Source organism: Achroia grisella, unplaced genomic scaffold (assembly GCF_030625045.1).
Source record: "Achroia grisella isolate CSIRO2021 unplaced genomic scaffold, CSIRO_AGI_Agris_v1 utg1470, whole genome shotgun sequence".
Lineage (NCBI taxonomy): Eukaryota > Metazoa > Arthropoda > Insecta > Lepidoptera > Pyralidae > Achroia > Achroia grisella.
The window spans coordinates 130,798-154,531 of record NW_026712639.1 but is presented as its reverse complement, the minus strand read 5'-3'; positions in this window follow the sequence as shown (position 1 = coordinate 154,531).

Here is a 23,734-nt window from a genome sequence, read left to right as displayed (position 1 = left end):
TATCCCAGCCACGGTGGTCTATTTGAAATGTGGCCATGTCACGTTTGGCGCAATCCTTAAAGCGAAACAAAGGTATGAGCATATGCTAATAATTATTGTAAAGTTTATCAAAATCCGTTCAGTAGTTTCAGCGTGGAAGAGTAACAAACATACATACTTACAAACCTTCGCGTTTGTAATATTATTAAGACAAATATAAAAGCAATACGATATTCAATATCTCTTTATTCATATAGGTCTATTACAGACTCTTATGCAGGGATGTTATGGATATGAAATTTCGGATACGGATAGGTTTCGGATATAGGAATGATTATTATACCGGATACGGATGCGGATATGAAATAATTTCGGATTATCCGTTAGTTTCGGATAATTTTGATTACGGATATTAATTTTTTAAGGAATTTCAAAAGTAAAATACAATTAGCTAATAAAATGATTACATAACGTGTCCCAATTAGGCTCCGCCCCTATCCGATATTATCCGTAACTTCTTTTTCGGATTCGGTTACGAATATTTTTTTCAATCGGATATCCGATAGTTTCGGTTACTATTACGGAGCACCCTAACATCCCTGTCCTTGTATATATAAATCTATGTCACATTAATCAATATTGAATGCATCTGCTTACAAATACACTCATATTTCTGTTAATTTAATTCAAGTTCATGCAGACAAATCACGTCTCACGCTGCGCTGCGTGCATCTTGAAATTTCTTTAACCAGTTAACTGGAAAAAGCATTGGAGATTTTTCTAACGATATTAACATCTATAATTTTGATATTGAGAACGTTATGAGCTCACTCCTGCATACAGCAATTGCCAATATACATAAACACTTTGATAGAATAATATTTCTGTAAAATAACCAGAGCATGATCTGTAAAATGAAAACGTAAGGATCTCATATGAATGTTGATAGTTATAAAGGGACAGGAAGGCTGAAAAAGAGATGCAAGATGCAAGGAAGAAAGATATTACGCCAACCGGAAATGAAATGATATTTATTCAGTAGAAGAAAACTAAAACATACATTAAACAAACAAAAAAAAGAAATAACAAACAGTGCGACAATTACAACAAAAAACAGTCTGTCGAAGCATCTACTGAATACGTCCATGCTCACCATAATGCTACAGCGGCTGGAGCGCTCCAACGCTGTTTTTCAAATGAATGTGATAAGGGAGAGTCAAGGTTGTTGATGATGATTTGTAAAACATTCCCATTTTAATACATCGAACATAAACCCTTGGTCCGTGGGGTCCTAGCGCTTTAAGACTTTTCAAAGAAATAACGAAAAGGTTAGTCGACATCACAGAAGACCGAAGAGCTGGCAGCTACCTCGGACAAAGAATTAGTCTAGCTATTCAAAGAGGGAACGCTGCCAGTATCTTCGGAACGTTGCCTAAAGGGACCACTTTTAATAATATATTTTAGTCATCATATTATTTTTTTTTTTTTACGCTTTATATTTTAGTTCTTAGTTGTACAATTAGGTTATGTAAATACTAGTTATATAATAATATGTATATTAATAATCCTAATAAAAATTAAATTAAATAAATATAACCACATAAAATAGAATATATTATAGCAAAACTAGTTGACCCGCAAACGTTGTTTTGCCATATAAATTAAAATTGCTATTAAAAAATTAGTGTTCACGCTAGACGGGTGGAAATTTAGGATCAATCCTAATAATAATAAAATAAAAATAAAATATTTAAGGGTGGATATCCCTTACCATTTAGGGGTATGAAACATAAATAGTTGCCGATTCTTAGACCTACTGAATATGGATATAAAATTTCATAAAAATCGATCAAGCCGTTTCGCAGGAGTATGGTAACTAACATTGTGGCACGAAAATTTTATATATAAGATTTAGAATATATTGTGTGCATACTAAAATTTGTACAACTAACTGCCAAAAAGTTATACAATTAGCTTTTTGACAAATTTTCTCAGTTTGGTAATTATTAGTCCAATCACATTTTAAATTAAACAATGTTTAATTTAGACAGTTTGACGCAATATATAAAAATAAGTTGCTAACGGTAATAAATATAATATACTATTTTAAATAAAAATGTAGTCAAAAAAAAATCTGTATATTTTTTTATTTTTTCACACAGCGCCATCTAGACCCAGGTTAAGCTAGCTAAAGCTTGTATTATAGGTACTAGATAACTGATACATTAACATAGACATAATTTTTCTTCTGTAAATATATACATATTACAAATAGAAAACACCCAGACCGATACAAACAATCATACTCATGAATACAAAAGTTTGTGCCGTGCGAGAAATTGAACCCGCGACCATCAGTCGTAAAGCGGTGTGCTATACCGCTAGACCACCGAGGTCGTCAAATGTATATACCAGGTCATAATATTGTGTTAACTATGATATGTAATAAATATTGTATTGATGACAGCCATGCAAGGTTTTCGAGGCGACGAGGGCTCGTTTGAAATACGATAAAAACCGCAACCAATTTACATATATCACTGCAAATTCTGGCAACTCTATATCTAATGTTACTTTTGTAGTGTGAGCCTGTCGGCAGTACTCGTAATTTGTGGTTATTTTCATGATGGCAATCATTTATAACAAATCTATTACAGTCTAACCACAATTATATGGTCTAATAATAATAATAATAATTTCAAGACAATTCACACAGCGCCATCTTGACCCAAGTTAAGCTAGCTAAAGCTTGTGTTATGGGTACTAGATAACTGATATATATATATACATAGATATATTTTTTTTTGGAAATACATACATATTATACATAGAAAACACCCAGACCGATACAAACAATCATACTCATGAATACAAATGATTGTGCGAGGAATCGAACCCGCGACCATCGGTCGTAAAGCGGTGTCCACTAGACCACCGAGGTCGTCAATCGTCATCGTCGTTTTCTACTAATAATACATTTATCTTTATTATTATTATTTAGTATTAGTTTTTTTTTATCTGTTATTCTGTCGTTCATTTTTAATTATATACTAGCTGTTGCACGCGAGTTCGTCTGCGTTTCCGTCGTATTTCGTAAAATAAGTGGCCTATGTACTTCGTTACGGTTCAATGATTTTGATGTGTTTTCCTAACATTATAATAAGTCTACTGCCGTTCTTGTATCTATTCAAATTCCTTAGACCTGAAGTGTCATTTTTGCGTACCCTAAAATTCACTGGTACAGGTACATCTCCCCTCAAACGACAGCAATATTTACAAAGCAAACTACTTAACGACCAAAAAGCGAGACAGCAGAACAAATAGACGAGTTTCTACAAACGTATTAGTATCACATAAATTCAAAGAATCAAAGCTTTACCCAAATGTTGACTGAATCACGTAAAACCACTAGCCTGGTGCACGGCTGTATTGCAGATAGGTATACTCCACTATGCAAAGATGCCTTCAATCCCACATCGCTCCGAAGACTGCTCGAATGAACAAATGCCTGATTATTTGCGAGATAAATTAGATAAGCAACTAGTGAGCTTGTGCATAATAAAACAAAGCCTACAGCAGTTAGTAGTCTATTTACTTAGAAATTTATGTACTTAGAGCCAGGGATGTCAGAGCTATTCGAGCTATCCGATATAAAAAATATTCGTAGTAACCGAATCCGAAATAAGAATTTCGGATAGGGTCGGAGTGTATAAAGATACGTTGTGCGTTTGACGACCTCGGTGGTCTAGTGGTCTAGCACACCGGTTTACGTCCGATGGTCGCGGGTTCGATTCCTCGCACGGCACAAACATTTGTATTCATAAGTATGATTGTTTGTGTCGGTCTGGGTATTTTCTATGTATAATATGTATGTATTTACGAAAAAAAAAATGTCTATGTATATGTATCAGTTATCTAGTACCCATAACATAAACTTTAACTATCTTAACCTGGGTCTAGATGGCGCTGTGTGAAAAAATAAAAAAATATACAGTTTTTTTTTTGTCTACCACTTTTATTTAAAATATTTTATCATATTTATTACCGTTAGCAATTTATTTTTATTTATTGCGTCAAAACTGTCTAAATGGAACATCATGTTTAATTTAAAATGTCATTGGACTAATAATTACCAAACTGACAAAATGTGCCCATAACACAAGCTTTAGCTAGCTTAACTTGGGTCTAGATGGCGCTGTGTGAATAGTCCTGAGATTATTATTATTATTATTATTATTATTATTATTATTATTATTATTATTATTATTATGTAACCATTTTATTGGCTATGTGTATTTTACATTTGAAATTCCTTAAAAAATTAATATCCGTAATCGAAATTATCCGAAACGGATAATCCGAAATTATTTCATATCCGTATCCGTATCCGGTATAATAATCATTCCTATATCCGAAACCTATCCGTATCCGAAATTTCATATCCATAACATCCCTGAATAAGAGTCTGTAATAGACCTATATGAATAAAGAGATATTGAATATCGTATTGCTTTTATATTTGTCTTAATAATATTACAAACGCGAAGGTTTGTAAGTATGTATGTTTGTTACTCTTACACGCTGATACTACTTTAATTTAATTTTCTCATTGCTTTCTTGATTTAATTGATTGATTTTAGAAATATGAAAGCGTAGCGGTTTTTGTATTAATTGCCGCATGCATTCTTATGTAAAATGTGAATACTATAAACATCAGATGGCAATTGTGAGTAGCTATGACGTGGTCTGGTGTTTTGAGTAGTCATGCTCACTAAAATGTCCAGACTTGTGGCGGCGTGGTGGGCCGGGTCATTGGGCTCCCTAAAATATGGTCGAGCGCAGTGATGGCTGGCTCATCCGTCATACTCGTGAACGGGTGCTGCTTGTAGGGACTGGTCTGCTCTAATCACTATGACTGATTTCCTCTTATTAATTGTTTAACCAGTGGGTTATATATTTAATATTTTTTTTCTATTTGAGTATTTAATAGAATTAGTGCTAATTTGGTGGTTTGTATTCACACACTTAAACTTAAAAATTTAAAGTAATAATAAAATTATTTAAAAGAGCAACACGCAAGTTTCTTGCTCGTTCTTCTTGTGATGAGACAGCTTTCCGAACGAGCGGTAGATTAAAAAAAATGTAATGACTATTCAAAAGTGCTTCAATGTAAGTTTATTTGAATAAATGATTTTCTATTCTATTCTATTCTATTCTACTGAACATTCCTATATCCGAAACATATCCGTATCCGAAATTTCAAATCCATAACATCCCTGCTTAGTATTATTTTATTATCTATACCACATTGCTCTACAAATGAAATACTAGGATGGATACAATGCAATAAAGTAACAGATTTTATTACTTAAAAACACACATTCAAATGGTGAGCAGGTAATATAAAGCACATAAAGTCGGTTTCCATTTGATGCACTATTAAAAAATGACCAGGTAACAGTAAAGATGGTATCGTTTGACTGTCGCCGCTATAAATGAACTGACAGTTGTTTATTTTTAAATTACTGCGTTGATATTGATGCAAAATTACTAACTGACACGAAATAAATTGAATTTTTTTTCACTACCCACTATAAAACATTATTTGTAGTTTATAGTATGTTTGAGTCTCACGAATTGTATGTTCAGTACAATGTAATTGGATATTTATATTCAAAGCAAAATGTTGTTTTATTTTACCGATTTTAGATGTGATATGGTGAATCAAATTATCTATATCAGACATTCCCAAACTGAGTCAGAGACCCCTTGCCCTTGCCTTGTAGACCCCCCATTATTACCTGGTATTGATATTTTGTAAATTTTTAACTGTAGTAAAATTTAGTTTTAAAAACATAAAGTAAAAACAAGATGGCCGCTGTCGTAGACCACTTGCAGTTTGTCATACACCCCTAAGTGTTGATATAGAACACTTTGGGAATCACTGATCTATATCATTTATTAAATAGACTTATATACTTCATCTCTTTTAATTTATTTATCTCAAGAACCATACTTTACTGAGCAAAGACTACTACTCACTAAACTATTACTTGAATGATGAGCGTGCATGGCAATAGTTGTTCATCTACGGGATTTTCATTTAATGTTAGACATAGACACCTATATAAATATACATTGTAAATAAACTGACTTTAAAAAAAAGTAATTCAATTGAGTTTCTTGCCAGTTCTTCTCAATTGGATCTATATACCGAACTGGACCGTAGGGAAAAAAACTTAAATTATAATGTAAAAAACTTGACGTTCATAAGCGGCTAAAATGTCCTATATGAATAAATGATTTTTGAATTTGAATTTGAAAAAATAACGATTTATTTTATTTTATTATTTTATAACTATTCATTAGCGATTGTATCACCTATTAAACACTCATTACTGTAATTATAATAAGCTGCTAAAGGTATATCACAGATAGACTACTACTATTATATCTAATTTAAATGTACAATACACTACAACAAATGTACGTTATATATTTTATGTTTATACACACCCTTATAAATATGTGTTATATAAATGATAATACTGGCGAGGTATGAAAATTGAACATAATCTCCCTTTTCCCCACAGTGAACACGTGCCCACGGCCCCGCGATGCATTGGGGCCCCCTAGTCTAGTCTCGTCCCTACTTCATTACCAAACGATAACCGATAGCTACTCTACTCTCGCCTGAAAGTCAATTTATCGGTTTTTGTTAATTTTTTATATATAATATACATTATATTAAGAACAAGAACGACTTATTTAAAATTATTTTTGCCTGGTTTGTTTTGAAGGTCCCCATATATCTCTAAAGAATCCCGTTCAAAAGTGACTTTGTCTATTTATTTATTTTCGGAAAACCAAGGCTATTTACAAACATAATTAAATGATAACGGCCACTTATAGGTTTTCACGAATAGAAACGTAATATAAAATAAATTACAGTACTAACACGAGAAGCGTGTTTGTGTTATAAATACTCATAAAATCATATATGAAACAATAACAATCCACTAAATTAAAACATATGCTGAAATTAAAAAACAAACATTTTTGAATAATGGAAATGCATATAAGTAACATTAAATTCAATACTTATAACTCAAAGAATTGCCTGCTCATCACGGCCCTCGCTAAAGATATTCTATCGGAAAACAAATCAATAACTAACACCCTACTTAATCTATTGAAGTTATTACTTGCTCGCCACATATAACTGTTTTGTCTATAGTTAGATGATACAGAAGGTATAGAAATAGAAGGAGTAAATCTGGTATCTATTCTAACAAAATAGTCCTTTATTACTATGGTCATTACCCTAATGTGCCCAGGGCCTCAATAGATGAAAGATGGTCCTGATCATAACTACCTTTACCTTCACGATGGGCTAACTGACCTGACCTCATGCTCATCTTATCATCCTCCATTGGTGCCCCGCCAGCGTAAACGTAGCGCAGGCGGGTGCACTATTCCATTATCATCCAAGAAATAAAAAAAAACACTTTTACCTTCATACTTTCTTTATTAGTTCAGTTCAGTTCGGTTTACAGATCGTCATTCCATCATCGAATAAAGAACTCTAAGTAAATGCTTGCTGAGAATCGAAATTGTTCTAAAAGTAAGAAAATGCATTTTAGTTCAATGTAGGACGCGCTAGGATTTCACTCGGAGCATACTTGCATAGCTCAACTTGATTCATGAGCGATTTTGTGATGTTCTTTCAGTCTAATACGACCTAGTTCTGTGTTCTTGGTCTCGTTTAGTTCGAATATCTAGGTCGTGTAGAATTTTCCTTGACCCTGAAAAATAGTTGAATTTAAATTAAGAACTTAACATTTTGGGGATCAAAAGGCAGTATAAATAAATGTAGTGAAACACAAAAGTAAAATATGTATATAATTAGTAAAAGATAAAAGTATTAAAATATGTCAACAGCGAAAATTTACAAAATACAAAAATCACACTTACTAAATAAAATTATTCATCATCGCAGCCTGGAAGACGTCCACTGCTGGACATAGGCCTCCCCCAAAGATCTCCACGACGATCGGTCCTGCGCTGCTCGCATCCAATGCCTTCCCGCGATCTTGACCAGATCGTCAGTCCACCTTGCTGGAGGCCTTCCCACGCTGCGTCTTCCGGTCCGTGGTCGCCACTCGAGGACTTTACTGCCCCAACGGCCATCTGTCCTACGAGCTATGTGCCCTGCCCATTGCCACTTCAAAGTCGCAATTCTTCGGGCTATGTCGGTCACTCTGGTTCTTCTGCGGATCTCCTCATTTCTGATTCGATCACGCAGAGAAACTCCGAGCATAGCCCTCTCCATTGCCCTCTGAGTGACTCTGAGCTTGTTGATGGGGCCCATAGTTAGCGACCACGTCTCTGTTCCGTAAGTCATCACTGGCAACACACATTGGTCGTAAACCTTCGTCTTGAGACACTGCGGAAATTTGGACGAAAAGATATATCGGAGCTTCCCGAACGCTGCCCATCCGAGTTGGATTCGACGATTGACCTCTTTCTCGAAATTGGATCTACCTAGCTGGATAGTTTGCCCTAAGTATACGTAGTGATCGACAATTTCGAGTGTAGAATCTCCGATTTTTACGGGAGCAGGTACGACATGGACGTTTGACATAATTTTCGTCTTGTCCATGTTCATTTTAAGACCTACTCCTTGTGAGACTCTACTGAGGTCTTCGAGCATTTTGCTAAGGTCTTCCAGGGTCTCAGCCATGACCACGATATCGTCGGCAAATCGAAGGTGATTGATGTACTCGCCGTTAATGTTGATGCCCAGCCCGCTCCAGTCCAGAAGCTTGAAGACATCTTCCAACGCAGCGGTAAACAGCTTTGGCGATATGACATCGCCTTGTCTGACACCTCGCTGCAGTTGGATAGGCTTCGAATTCTGGTCGTGGAGGCGAACTGACATAGTGGCGTTTTCATACAAACATTTCAACGCTTCGATATATCGATAGTCAATTTGGCACCGCTGGAGAGACTGTAGCACAGCCCACGTCTCGATCGAATCAAAGGCTTTTTCATAGTCCACAAACGCCAAGCAAAGTGGCAGGTTGTATTCTTCGGTCTTCTGAATTACCTGCCGCAGCGTATGAATGTGGTCTATGGTACTGAAGCCTTTTCGGAACCCGGCTTGTTCGGGAGGCTGGAAGTCGTCAAACCTGCGCGCGAGACGATTCGTGATGACTCTCGAAAACAACTTATAAACATGGCTCAGCAGTGTTACGGGTCTGAAATTCTTCAGAAGCGATTTGTCTCCCTTCTTGAAGAACAGAACCACCACACCCCTTTGCCATGCTTGAGGCGTTTTGCCCTCGAGGATGACGGAGTTGAATAGCTTCTGGAGGATTCGTAGAACAGGTCTACCTCCAGCCCTCAGAAGCTCAGCAGTAACTCCATCATCGCCCGGCGCCTTGTTGTTTTTAAGTTGTTTAAGAGCCATACCAATCTCGTACAGGCTGACGTCCGGGATATCTTCGGTATAGTGTCGGGTTAATTTGGCTCTAGGGTCTTTCGCCATGTTGTTAACAGGTGCCCGTGTTGTCGTGTATAACTGTCCATAGAACTTCTCAATTTCCCTCAAAAGTTCGGGTTTAGACGAAACGATCCTGCCGTCATCCGTCTTAAGTCGCGTCAGCTGGCTCTGTCCGGCAGCCAGATCCCTGTTAAAGACTTTTGAGCCCTTGTTTCTCTCAATAGCCTCCTTTACACAATTTGTGTTAAAGTGGCGTAAGTCACGAGTCAAGGACTTAGAGATCTGCCTGCTAAGTTGCCGATACTGAGAAGCGTCAGTCGGAGACTGCAGGACCATACTTCGCCTTTCATCCATCAATTTGAGGGTAGAGATAGATATTTTTCCGGTTCTTTCTGCGCGGCGGGTTTTGAAGTGCTTAGACCCAGCCGCACGGACAGTTTCCACGAACCTGTTGTTGTAATCGTCCACGTCAACGCAGTCACCAAGGCTTTCGAAACGGTTTTGCAATTCTAGCTGAAAGCTTTCGGGGTTTTGGATCTGTATAGGTGTAGGGCGGAGCGTAGATTTCATCAGTCGGGATCGTTCGAGTTTCAGATTCAGATTCAATGTGCCTCTTACAATCCGGTGATCACTTCCAATTTTGACGGCATTGATCACAGAGACATCATTGAAAATCTGTCTTCTCGTTGACAAGATGAAATCTATCTCGTTTTTTGTGGCACCATCGGGACTAATCCACGTCCATTTCCGGTGTTCCGGCTTCCTGAAGAAGGAGTTCATCATAAAGAGGTTCTCCTTCTCCATGAAGTCGGCCAGCATTTGACCTCGGAAGTTCCGATCACCGATACCAAATTGCCCCACTCTCAGCTCATCACCGCTTCGTTTGCCCAATTTTGCGTTAAAGTCCCCCATGATAACGCTATAATGAGTCTTTGTACTATGTATGGCTCTGGAGATATCCTCATACATAGCCTCAACCTCATCGTCGGAGTGCGTCGAAGTTGGAGCGTACACTTGGATGACCTTCAATGAATACCGTTTGGTAATTCTGAGTATCAGGTACGCTACCCTAGTCGACACGCTCTCGACCTTGATAACATTATTCACAAGGGACTTGTGGACGAGGAACCCGACACCGCCTTGGGACAGTTGATCGCCCTCCCGGAAGTAAAGCAGATTGCCGGATTTCAGGACTATCGAGTCCTCCCCCTTTCTTCGGACTTCAGATAATCCCACGACATGCCAGTGCAATCTGCTCAACTCTTCCTCCAGTTCAATTAACTTTTCGTCGGTCCGCAGTGTTTGAACGTTGTATGTTGCCAGGGCCAGTGGTCGTCGTTTGTGGTAGCCTGGTCTTACCCGGAGATTCTTCGCACCCCCTGCCCCGCCGTTTCCATGACCGCTACCATGGTCAAGACTAGCGGGGCCGCCGGGGACTGGGGGCCGGGGCCGCGGGTGTAAATTCATTTGGGGGGATATTGCCATAATCGCCACGCTTGGCATGCGGGTTGGCGATCGCAGTATGATGGTAGGTACTCAGTAGGACGCTGCTGCCCGTCCACTGGTCGATGAATCCCTTAGTCGCCTTTTACGACACCCACGGGAAGAGAGGGGGTGGTGCTATTCTTACAGCGACACCACACGCTAATAAAATTATTATATAATATATAAAATATTATATAAAAACAAAATTATATAATTATAATATCTCCCATTAACAACGGTTTTATTGCAATTTTGTTGTTTAATTTAACAACAAAATACCAATAGAGCAAATCACCTAAAACCGTAATTCTAAATTACTACTACTATTTAATTACAAACGTGCATGGCAATAGTTGTTCATGCACGGGATTTTCAATTAATGTTAGACATAGACCTATATATATGTACAGTTTATATTGTACACTTAGCTTTTTACTTATTTACATAAACTGGCATTTAAAAAAAAGAAATTCAGTTACTCGTCCATTCTTCTCAATTGTATCTATATACAGAACTGGCAGGGAAAATATATTAATACAAAAAACTTTACCTTTATAAGCCGCCAAAATGTCGTATATGAAAATTATTTCTGATTTAATTTGATTTGCAAAAGTAAACTATAAAGTTGGTCATAAATGTCCTACATGAAAATTATTTCTTATTTAATTTGATTTGCAAAAGTAAACCATAAATTTGTTTATAAATGTCCTACATGAAAATTATTTCTGATTTAATTTGATTTGCAAAAGTAAATTATAAAGTGGTTCATAAATGTCCGATATGAAAATTATTTCTAATTTAATTTGATTTGCAAAAGTAAACTATAAAGTTGTACATAAATGTCCTATATGAAAATTATTTCTGATTTAATTTGATTTGCAAAAGTAAACTATAAAGTTGTTCATAAATGTCCTATATGAAAATTATTTCTGATTTAATTTGATTTGCAAAAAAGTAAACTATAAATTTGTTCATAAATGTCCTACATGAAAATTATTTCTGATTTAATTTGATTTGCAAAAGTAAACTACGATATAAATCTGTTCATAAAAATCCAACCTGTCATAATTATGTTTTATCTCATATAATTCAATTCTTAATTTCAAATAATGAGACAGTAATGGTGAATATTGAGTATAATCCGACCACGGTGGCCTCCTGTCGTTGTCTATAATAAATTTATTTGTCTACACGGCAGGGAGGATGAAACTCTTGCTTCAGACGAATCAATAGAGGGATTTGCTTTACAACCCCTAGTGTTTATTAAGCGTCGCGCCCTGAAAGCATAATATTTACAGACTACAACAGTTTATTCCTTGAGTTATACAAACTACCCCTACCAGGTCGTATATATAACGGAGTATTTAAAATTTTTAGAAATGGGATTTTTTTTTAAATCCTATTTTATTAAATGGAATGACATCCCATAGATTCTGTGACTTCAGCATCTACCAACTTTTTTTTATCTTTGTAGTAAACAAATCTTAATAATATTATAAACACCAAAGTTTGTAAGTAAGAAAGAAAGAAAGAAAGAAAGAAAGAAAGAAAGAAAGAAAGAAAGAAAGAAAGAAAGAAAGAAAGAAAGAAAGAAAGAAAGAAAGAAAGAAAGAAAGAAAGAAAGAAAGAATGAAAGAAAGAAAAATATTTTATTTAGTATGGATATTTGTTACTCTTTCACGCAAAAACTACTTGACGGATTTTGATTAAACTTTACAGTAATATAGCTTATGCATCAGAATAACACATAGGGTATAGTTTTCATTGAAATTTAACGCGTGTGAAACCGGGCACTACTAGCAGTGCCCGGTTTCACACGCGATAAAGTGTAATATAAATTAAAAAAATAAAATGTACTAATATATGCCTATACGACGACCTCGGTGGTATAGTGGACTAGCACACTGCTTTATATCCGATGGTCGCGGGTTCGATTCCTCGCACGGCACAAACATTTGTATTCATGAGTATGATTGTTTGTATCGGTCTGGGTGATTCTATATATAATATAATATATATGTATTTACGAAAAAAAAAATTATCAGTTATCTAGTACCCATAACACAAGCTTCAGCTAGCTTAACTCGGGTCTAGATGGCGATGTGTGAATTGTCCTGAGATTATAGATTATATGTATTATAATAAAGCAGCTTCAATGAATAATTATAATAAAAAAACGATTCAGATACAGTGTTCAAAGTCGTTTAAAGAATTATTACTGGAATATTTATTTAATTATAGGTTTTTATAATAATAACTAGCTGTCCTGGCCAACGTTGATATGCCATATAAAGTTAAATACTAATAGGGGTACCAACCCCTATTAGCTACCACCAGGTAGAAGGGTGAAAGTTTAGGGTTGTAAGTATTTTTAATCTGAAACAATAAAATATTTATTTTTGTATAATATTAATAAAATATTTTGTGGTGTGAAATATAGATATCAGTCGATTCTCAGAACTACCGCATATGCACACATATTTCATAAAAACCGATAAATCGTTTCGAAGGAGTTTGGTAACAAACACCGTAACACCAATATTTTATATATTAGAAGATGAAATTGATATATATAATAACAGAATAAAATTTATACCTACTTTCGTAACATATAAAAATAAACGTCTACATAATATTATAAACTCATTAACTTAAATTTAATATTTATTATATTAAACACTAGCTACCCACCCCGGATTCGCACAGGTGTACATGTATTATACATATAGACCTTCCTCTAGTATCACTCTATCTAATAAAAAAAACCGCTTCAAAATCCGTTGCGTAGTTTTAAAAATTTGAGCATACATACAGACAGCGACAACTACTTTGTTTTATACTCTGTAACTAGTTACTTGCCCCGGCTTCGCCCGGGTGTACATATATTATACATATAAACCTTCCTCTTGAATCACTCAATAAAAATAACCGTTACAAAAACCGTTACGTAGTTTTAAAAATTTAAGCATACATAGGGACAGACAGCGACAGCGACTTTGTTTTACACTATGTAACTAGTTACTTGCCAGGGGTGTCCAAGTATTATATATATAAACCTTCCTCTTGAATCACTCTATCTAATAAAAACAACCGTATCAAAATCCGTTGCGTAGTTTTAAAAATTTAAGCATACATAGGGACAGACAGCGACAGCGACTTTGTTTTACACTATGTAACTAGTTACTTGTCAGGGATGTACAAGTATTATATATATAAACCTTCCTCTTGAATCACTCTATCTAATAAAAAGCCGCTTCAAAATTCGTTGCGTAGTTTTAAAAACTTAAGCCTAAATAGGGACAGACAGCGACAGCGACTTTGTTTTACACTATGTAATGATGTGTTGGTAAGTACATACTCCATCGATCCGCTATAAGTAGAACCTAGTTTAAAACTTTTAATTAAATCAGCATGTACGACTGGGATTCCGTATGTCATTGCCCATTAGTGCATTTCGCTTTGACAACTTCAAATGTAGTATCTATAATTACCGTTAAGTACCTGGGTTCATTTGCGCATACGTACCCTTTGACGTTTCTCTCATAAACAATTAAGTATTGAACTTATGCAGTTATCAGATTTATAATAGATCCTAATTAATGACATATTGTAATGGGTGAAAACTGTGATCGGTACAGCCTATGCTGTAAATATAATTGACGTAGTGGAGTAACCTGAAACAGTCATGCTCGCTATAAAGTTCAAACTTGTGGCGGCGTGGTGGGCCGGGTCGATGTGCTCCCTCAAATATGGTTGAGTACAATGATGGCTGGCTCATAGGTCATACTCGTGGACGGGTGCTGCTTGTGGGGAGTGGTCTGTTCAGGTTGTGAATACTGATTAATTTTTTTGTCCTTTGAGATAGCATATGCTGGTGGTCACTCTATTCTCCCAAATTTGAATTTTAATAACTGTATTTATCATAAACATGTTCCACTATTATTTGAAAAAAATACGAGCTGAGTTTCTTGTCAGTTCTTCTCATCTCGATGTCATTCCGAACTGACGGTAGATTTGACATATCATAAGAGTCTGTAATAGACCGATATGAATAAATATTTAGATTTTTTTTTAATTTGGAAGTACGTTAGCTGTTTCTATTGAGTATTTAATAATAAGAATCTTAATTAATAATAATATCGTTGGAAAATTCTCACACTGCGCCATTTAATCTCAATCTAAGCAGATACTTGTGTATGTACTAGATAATTTATATAAATACATAAATACTATTTTTAATAAATAGTATATATTCATAATTCAAATTCAAAATATCTTTATTCATGTAGGTCATGAATAAAGATATTTTGAATTTGAATTTGAATGCAAACGGTATATTTTCATTGTCAAACTATGTTATATGATATGTCTATTGTATATTTGATTTATATATTTCATTTCATATTTATTTATAGATTGATATATATTATATATAATTGTATTTGTATATGTATATGCATGTGTTTACATGTATTTACTTTTAGTATAATTTGTATTTTTTTATAATTATTATATAATTTTTTTTTTTAATATTATATTGTATAATTTTTATTTTAACTATTGTTTTTATTATTTAATTTTGCACCGCCTACAGTTTCTCTGCACAGCCTATGGTTGACTGGTAGAAAATGCCGTAAGGCGTTAAGTCCGCCATATGTACTTTTACCTTGGTATTTTTTTTTTCTCTTTATTTTGGCAACAAACAGTCGTTATAAAAACATAATGTAAATGTGCGTCGAGGAAAAAAAAAATTACCCACTAACCAAATATTATTGTAAGTACTAACTGTAAGTTCTTACATATAATAATCTTTAGTATTGTTATTTATATTTAACATATTTACTAACATTACTTACATATTATATATTTATAAATAAATTTTATTGTAAGGAAATAGCACAAGTTTTAAATTCCATTTAATTCCTTTATATTTAAATTTATTACTCAGCATATTTAATAATGATGTCCCGAAGAGCCTGTGATCTTGATGCTAAACTTAAGGTGGCACTCGTTGAATTAAAGAAAACCCAAGACTTGAATAAAGTATTGTTACAGGAACGGGATGATAGTGAAATAGAGATGAAATCTCTATTTGACAAATATGTGGCCCTGAAGGGGGAACTTGTAAACATTAATGTATTCTGTGAAGACCTACGCGTTGACAGGGATAGACTTCAGGAAATTGTTAATGAATATGATCACTGCAGGGACACATATGAGTCAAATCTACAGCGTATCACTCACCTCGAGAGACACCTTAAGGAAGCTCAAGCACATAGTGAATCTATGATGGAACACAAACGGGTGAGTAGCTATAATAACACCTTAGATCTGTATACAGAATTGTTAAATGTCACTTGTGATCAAAAGTCTACTCAGCCGTTGGTGACCATAGATTTAACAAATACACCCAGCTCAAATAGTTGTACTAGTCAATTTAATAGTGTCAATAAATTAAAAAAATATATAAAAATAAACAAATTTATTAAAAAGTCAGAAAAGTTAGTGAGAACTCATACTAAATGTTTAAAATCTATAAATATTAGAAGACAAAAATTAGACCTGTTACAAGAACTTCAAAATTGTAAAACAAATTTACATGATAAGGATTTAGAACAAAATAAATTAAAGAGTAAAATTCAAGAGTTGGAATCTTTATTATATAATTTAACAAATAAATATGAGTGTGCTCAACATGAAATTAATAACTACAGTAAATCACTGGATAAATTAATAGAGTTGGGTAATTACAACATGGAGCGGTTCACCTCATTGACAGAGAAATGTTGTTGTGAGACACCTGAATCTCCTAAATCTTGTCAATATAGCCCTAATGGAAATAACAATAAGTCAATCACATCAGTCTTGACTGAGTCAATCACTCCTTGTTCAAATTTACTCAATTCTAACTTGTCTTTAAAAACTGATAATTGTAATGTTGCACCAGTACGAAGGACAATTATTTATTCAGATGAATATGGTAAGGGTTTGGGCCGTTCATTATCAGAAAGTTTATCTCAACATGTTATAAATAATTGTCTACCTGGTGCTTCATTGCCTAATATTTTAAATAAGGTGGTTAATGGTAGGTATGATAAGTTAACCACATTAGTCATTGCTTTAGGCAACTGTTTAAATGTAAAAAAAAGTCATGTCATTAAACTTGTAAACTCTTTGCTTAATATTGCTGAGCTGGGCATAGGTAAAATAATTTTATGTGCATTTCCTTACTGTCATTCTCTGACTATTGAACAAAATAAGTTCATATATTATATTAATAATTTAATTTATAATATGACTTGTCGTCATAATGACTTTTTATTTTTTGATAGTAACAAATTTGTTACAAACTTTTGTATGACTGGAGATAGATTTTATCTGCCTAAAAAACAAATAAGAAATATAGCTAGTTTACTAGCTTATAATATAAATGACCCCATTATAAGTAATATAATGGGTTGCACTAATCCAATTAGTAGTATTTGTACTAATGTTAATACTAAACATTCTGAAAATATTGACATAAATATTGATTCTAGTAAGAATCCTTTTATTTACAATAATTTAAATATGACTGCAGATTTAAACTGCTGAAAAAGACAAAGGGAAAGCTATCAGAATTGAAAATTGTTCACCAGAACATACAAAGTTTTCTCGGCTGTGAATTAATTATTCAATTGTTTTTAGAAAAAAATAATATAGATGTTCTATGTTTAACTGAACATTGGCTCAAAGTGAGCAATATGATGTTAAGCTTAAACAATTATAATATTGTCAGCTGCTTTAATAGAAAAATAGTAAATAGAGGAGGTTCCATGATATTGGTGAAAAATAATATAAAAGTAAAAGAACGTAGTGATATTGGCAATCTTTCCGTTGAGTGTTGTATTGAAATTTCCTGTGTGGAACTAGAAAATTATATAGTTATGTGTGTATATAGACCTCCAAATAGTGATTATAATTTATTTGAAGAGGTAATGGAGGATATTTTAAAAAGAGTATTTAATATTAACAAAAAATTTATAGTGTGTGGTGATTTCAATGTTGACATTTTATCACATAACACCACAAAAACTAAATTAATGAGTTTATTTCAATCTTTTGACTTGAGTAATGTCTTCCACGAACCCACTCGTATCACAGCCACGTCTGCTACTTGTTTGGATAACATATTTAGCAACAGTGAATATTTAGATAAAATAATATTAAACAACCTTCCTTCTGATCACTGTGGTCAATTAGTAATTTTTCCAAATCACGTAAACAAAATTAGGAAAATTAATTTATTAAAAAGAGACTTGACTAGTTATAAGATAAATAAATTTAAAATATCAGTTCGTAGTAAATTAGATTTTTGTCCTCAATCTGATGAACCAAACAAACTTTATACAGATTTCTTCAATATTGTTTCTTACGAATATAATAAGGCTTTTAACAAAAAAACTATCAGTATTAGTAACAAAACAAAATTTTCAGAATGGGCTACAAAGGGAATTCTTAAAAGTAGAAATATATTATTTGATTTATATGATCAAAAAAAATACCGTTTCGATAGTACATTCGTAAATTATGTAAAAAGATACTCAAAAACTTTTAAAAAGGTATGTAATGTAGCAAAGTCTAATTATCTAAATAAAAAAATTAAAGAATCCAAGGATAAGATTAGGACAGTGTGGAATATTATTAATAAAGAAACTGGCAAAGTTAAAAGTCCATATAATGATTTTACGTTAAATTATAATGATAAACTAGTAACGTCCACAAAAGAAATAGTCAATATTTTTGAAAAATTTTTCGCTAGTATTCCAACTGATATTACGTCCTCTTTGGACTCTTCTCCAAGTATAGCTAAATCATTCCTTGTTGACAATGTTGCTTCGTGTCCGGTTACATTTAAATTTACATTTATTGACATTGCTACAATTACGAAAACATTTAAACAATTAAATTTAAAAAATACTGAAGACCATTGGGGCATGTCTGTTAAAGTTATTAACACCGCTATAGATGTTATTGCTCCATATTTAGTAACTATCTTCAATAAATGTATTTTTGACGGTGTTTTTCCCAATTTAATGAAACATAGTAAAATAACTCCACTTTTTAAGTTAGGGGATAAAACTGAAGTAGGTAATTATAGGCCCATTTCTATCTTACCAGTACTAAGTAAAGTGTTCGAAAAAATTATGCTCAATCAGATGCTTCACCACTTTAAAATAAATAGACTGCTTCACAGTCGGCAATTTGGTTTCACGGCCGGTAAATCAACTACTGACGCTGGTGTAGCTTTAATGAAACATATTTTTGACTGTTGGGAGAGGTCACAGGATGCTATCGGTGTATTCTGTGACCTCTCAAAAGCATTTGATTGCGTTGATCATGAAACACTCTTACTCAAATTAGAATATTACGGTATTAGATATAAAGCACTATGCATGATGAAATCCTATCTAAATAATAGAATGCAAGTTGTTGAAATAAATGGTGTAAAGTCTGAGGGAACTAGTATTAAAATGGGTGTTCCTCAGGGCTCTATTCTAGGTCCTTTCTTATTTTTAGTTTACATAAACGATCTTCCTTATATGGTAGAAAAGATAGCTGACATAGTTCTGTTTGCTGATGATACTTCATTAGTATTCAAAGTCAATCGACATATTGATGATATGGACGAAGTAAACGGTTCTCTCTCTTATGTTTTAAAATGGTTTACGGCAAATAATATGCTACTAAATGCAAATAAAACTAAATGTATCAAATTTACTCTCCCCAATGTAAGGCCGGTAGATTCAAAAATCGTATTGGACAATAAATCTATTAATTTTGTTGACGATACTGTATTTCTAGGTATCACATTAGATTCCAAGTTGCAATGGGGTGCTCATATCACTAAATTGGCGAGTCGACTTAGTTCTGCCGCTTACGCGGTAAGAAGAATTAGACAATTAACAGACGTGGCAACGGCTAAACTTGTCTATTTTAGCTATTTCCATAGCATTATGTCGTATGGTATTTTGTTATGGGGCAAAGCAGCTGATATAAATACAATATTTACTTTACAAAAGAGGGCCATTCGCTCCATTTATGGTATGGGTTCCAGGGAGTCATTGCGAGAGTGTTTTAAGGAATCAAATATCCTCACCGTTGCTTCTCAATACATTTATGAAAATATCATCTATGCCAGAAGGAATATAGACAGTTTCAAAAGAGTTAGTGATTGCACTAATAAAAGCTTACGTAACAATAACAAATTGATTTTACCTAAATGTCGTTTGGCTAAAGTTAGTAATTCGTTTTATGGCAATTGCGTAAGGTTTTACAATAAAATACCAGAGTCTGTTATAAATCTGCCAGAAAAAAGATTTAAATGTCAAATAAAACAGTTCCTTTGCAAAAAAGCTTACTATAAAATTGAAGAATTCGTTAACGATAATAATGTTTTTATAGAAAAACTTTAAATCTATAGCACTGACAATATTATCTGATTACATTAATAATGAGTGCGTAGCGACTTCTATGTTGATTATCGCATGCCTCTTACTTGTTATACTGTAATTATTTATATAAAAAAAACATCTATTAAAAAGAGCAACACACAAGTTTCTTGCTCATTCTTCTTGTGATGAATCTGCATTCCGAATGAGCGGTAGAATCAAAATATGACTATTCAAAAGTGCTTGTAATGAGTTTATTTGAATAAAGATTATTTCTATTTCTATTTCTATTTCTATAAAATATACAAATAAAAGTAATTTTTACGATAGACATTGAGTGCCGAAAATTTTTTACTTAATTTTATTTTTAGTGAGCCTAGTGGACTAAAATCAAAACAAAACAATACAAATACAAAGAAAATGAATAAAAAAAAAAAGAAATAAGAGTATTACAATACAAACATTATAATAATTATAATAACAAAAATAAAAATAAAAAGGGGTTACTTTAGTATTTCGAAAAGTTTCTTTCTGTATGTAACTAAGGTGCAACAAAACAGATCCAATTCAACAAACTTTGTGTTATACATATTGACGGAACGGGGTATATAGCAATTACTGGTATAGTTCTTGTGTGTTCTTTTGTGCATTGAAGTTATATAAATAAATAAATAAATAAATATTCAAACGGTGTATTTTTATTACAGTATATTTTTAGTAAAGGAAATATATTTTATTACTAAACACTCAAATTAACACATACATACACTACATGTGTATGTATGTAAGCCTAAGTTACTCCTTATTACATATCTACCTGCCAATAAAAGTCGCGTCAAAAACGGTCCAGCCATTTCAGAGATTAGCCGTAACAAACAGACCGACAGACAGACAGATAAAAATGAAAAAAAAATGTTATTTTGGTGTATATACCGTATTTATATTCATATGCATGTAGTAAAAACGGTTACTTCAATATTACAAACAGACACTGCAATTTTATTTATATGTATAGATGTCGATTTATTGTTAATATTTATATAAGTGTTATTCTGCGTGATTTGTACGAATTCAAATAAACTTGGTATCTATCTATCTATCTAGTATATCTGACTGATCAATCAATACCACAATTCAAAGCAGATATTTCAATCAGTCGTTTTAATTACATTGCACTAGAGGTACTGCAAATAAACTACCTACCTACGTACTTATTAATCTGTATGGATCTACTGTATTTGCATTGAAAAATAAACCCTATTGCGTGTCAATAAGCTATAAAACCGTGTTGTCTGCGACCAAATAATAAAATAGTATTAGGCACATTCAGAAAGAACATGTACTTTAATAAATTTAAAAACGATTTCTGATACAAAACGGGAATCAGTCACTATTGTAGACTGGAGACGATGCTTTGTTAATAACGGGATTAGGTACAAGGGTGCCTAACTGCCTAATCCTATTGGGCAGTGGTTCGTGACCCAAGACAGACAATCTCTACTTACGTGATATTAGACAGAACTGTAAAAGTAACGACTCATATTGTGTAACCTTACGCACTAGTGTTAAACCAATTTAACACTCGTTACTGCAGTACTTTACTAAGAGTGTAAAAACTTGTCTGCGGGGTTACTTCAGTCCCTTCGTTACTTCAGTTGTTATAGTTGCTAAGTTTTATAACCTGTATTTCTATGGTAGGAAGCCACAAGAGGCCGTCTTAGACCTGTGGACTGGCAACTATCGTCTAGGTGTCGCTAGTGATGTTCCTAATACTTTAATGTATTGGTAACTGGTTCCTTAGTTTTACCTGAGTGAAATTTATAGTCTAAGTGTAACTCTGACGTATAAGCTATATTACTGTAAAGTTTCATCAAGATCTGTTCAATAGTTTTTGCGTAAAAAAGTGACATATATACATCCATCTATCAGCCAATACTTACGAACTTTCACGTTTATAATTTTAGTAAGATGTTTTTTTTAAGTAGGCGCAATATCTTTAAGATATTTTTGTATAGGTACATTCTTTATCCTATGATTGCACTAGACATGAGTACGTAGCAGTTTCTGTGTTGATTATCGCATGCCTCATACTTGTTATTATGTAATTATTTATTTAAAATAACATTTATTCAAATAAATGATACACAAGTTTCGTGCTCATCTTGTGATGAGTTTACATTCCAAATGAGTGGTGGAATAAATAAAATAGAACTATTAAAAAATACAAGCATTATTTGAATTAAGATTATTTTCTATATTACATCGCAATTGTATATACAAATGTTTAAAAGCACACAAATACAAAATGTAATATAGTCAGTAGTAACATAGTTGTTATACTATAATTACTACCAGTATGTTCGGTGATCTCATTTTAGTAGTCACAACTACAGTAACTAAAAAACCGTCATCAAGTAACTAGGAAAATTCCAAAGTATCAATTAGGTACATCGTTACAGGTGTAGCACTAGTTGCTCAGTACATTCAGTTTGCTTCCGTTCCAATATTAACGATTGAAATGTAGTAAATAATCCGCATCGATTCAACATTGTCAATATTGGCTACAAAATGCAATTGCACTCTGCGCTGCAAATCTATACATATAAATAAAATTGAAGTGTCTGTTTGTAATATTGGAATAAACATTTTTACTACATGCATATGAATATAAATACGGTACATACACCAAAATTACATTTTTTACAAATTTTATTTGTCGCCTTGTTCTGGCTATTCTCTGAAATGGATGGACCGATTTTGACGGGACTTTTTTTGGTAGATAGCTGATGTAATAAGGAGTAACTTATGCTACTTTTATTTTAGAAAAATAAAGTAAAATTCCACGCAGACGAAGTCGCGAGCTAGTCCGATATATAGCTTGTTAAGTAGATATCAATATTGTGGTTATTGCTTGGGTTATTGTTGCTTTGTTGTAACTCCTGTTGCGTAAACAGCTCTCAGTAACTTTGCAAACTCAATTGTTTTTTTCCGTCAACAATAACTCGAGTAGGAAAGCGAGCTAGTGGACTTACTTGACGCAGAACCTAACGTGTATCACAAAGAATAGAATGGTTTCTTTAAAAGTTTTATTGATTTACATTTTCTTATTGCAATGTACTACAATCGTAAGTATTACAGTTATATATATCTACGTGTGGTAGTTACTTAATATATCAATTGGTAGGACCGATTTAAAATCAAAATCATTTATTCAAGAAAGACATTTTAGCCGCTGATTAATGTAATTTTTTTTGTATTAATTATGTTTCCGCTACCGTCCAGTTGAGTATACAGGTTCAAATGACAAAAAGTCAACTGAATTCCTTTTTTTAAA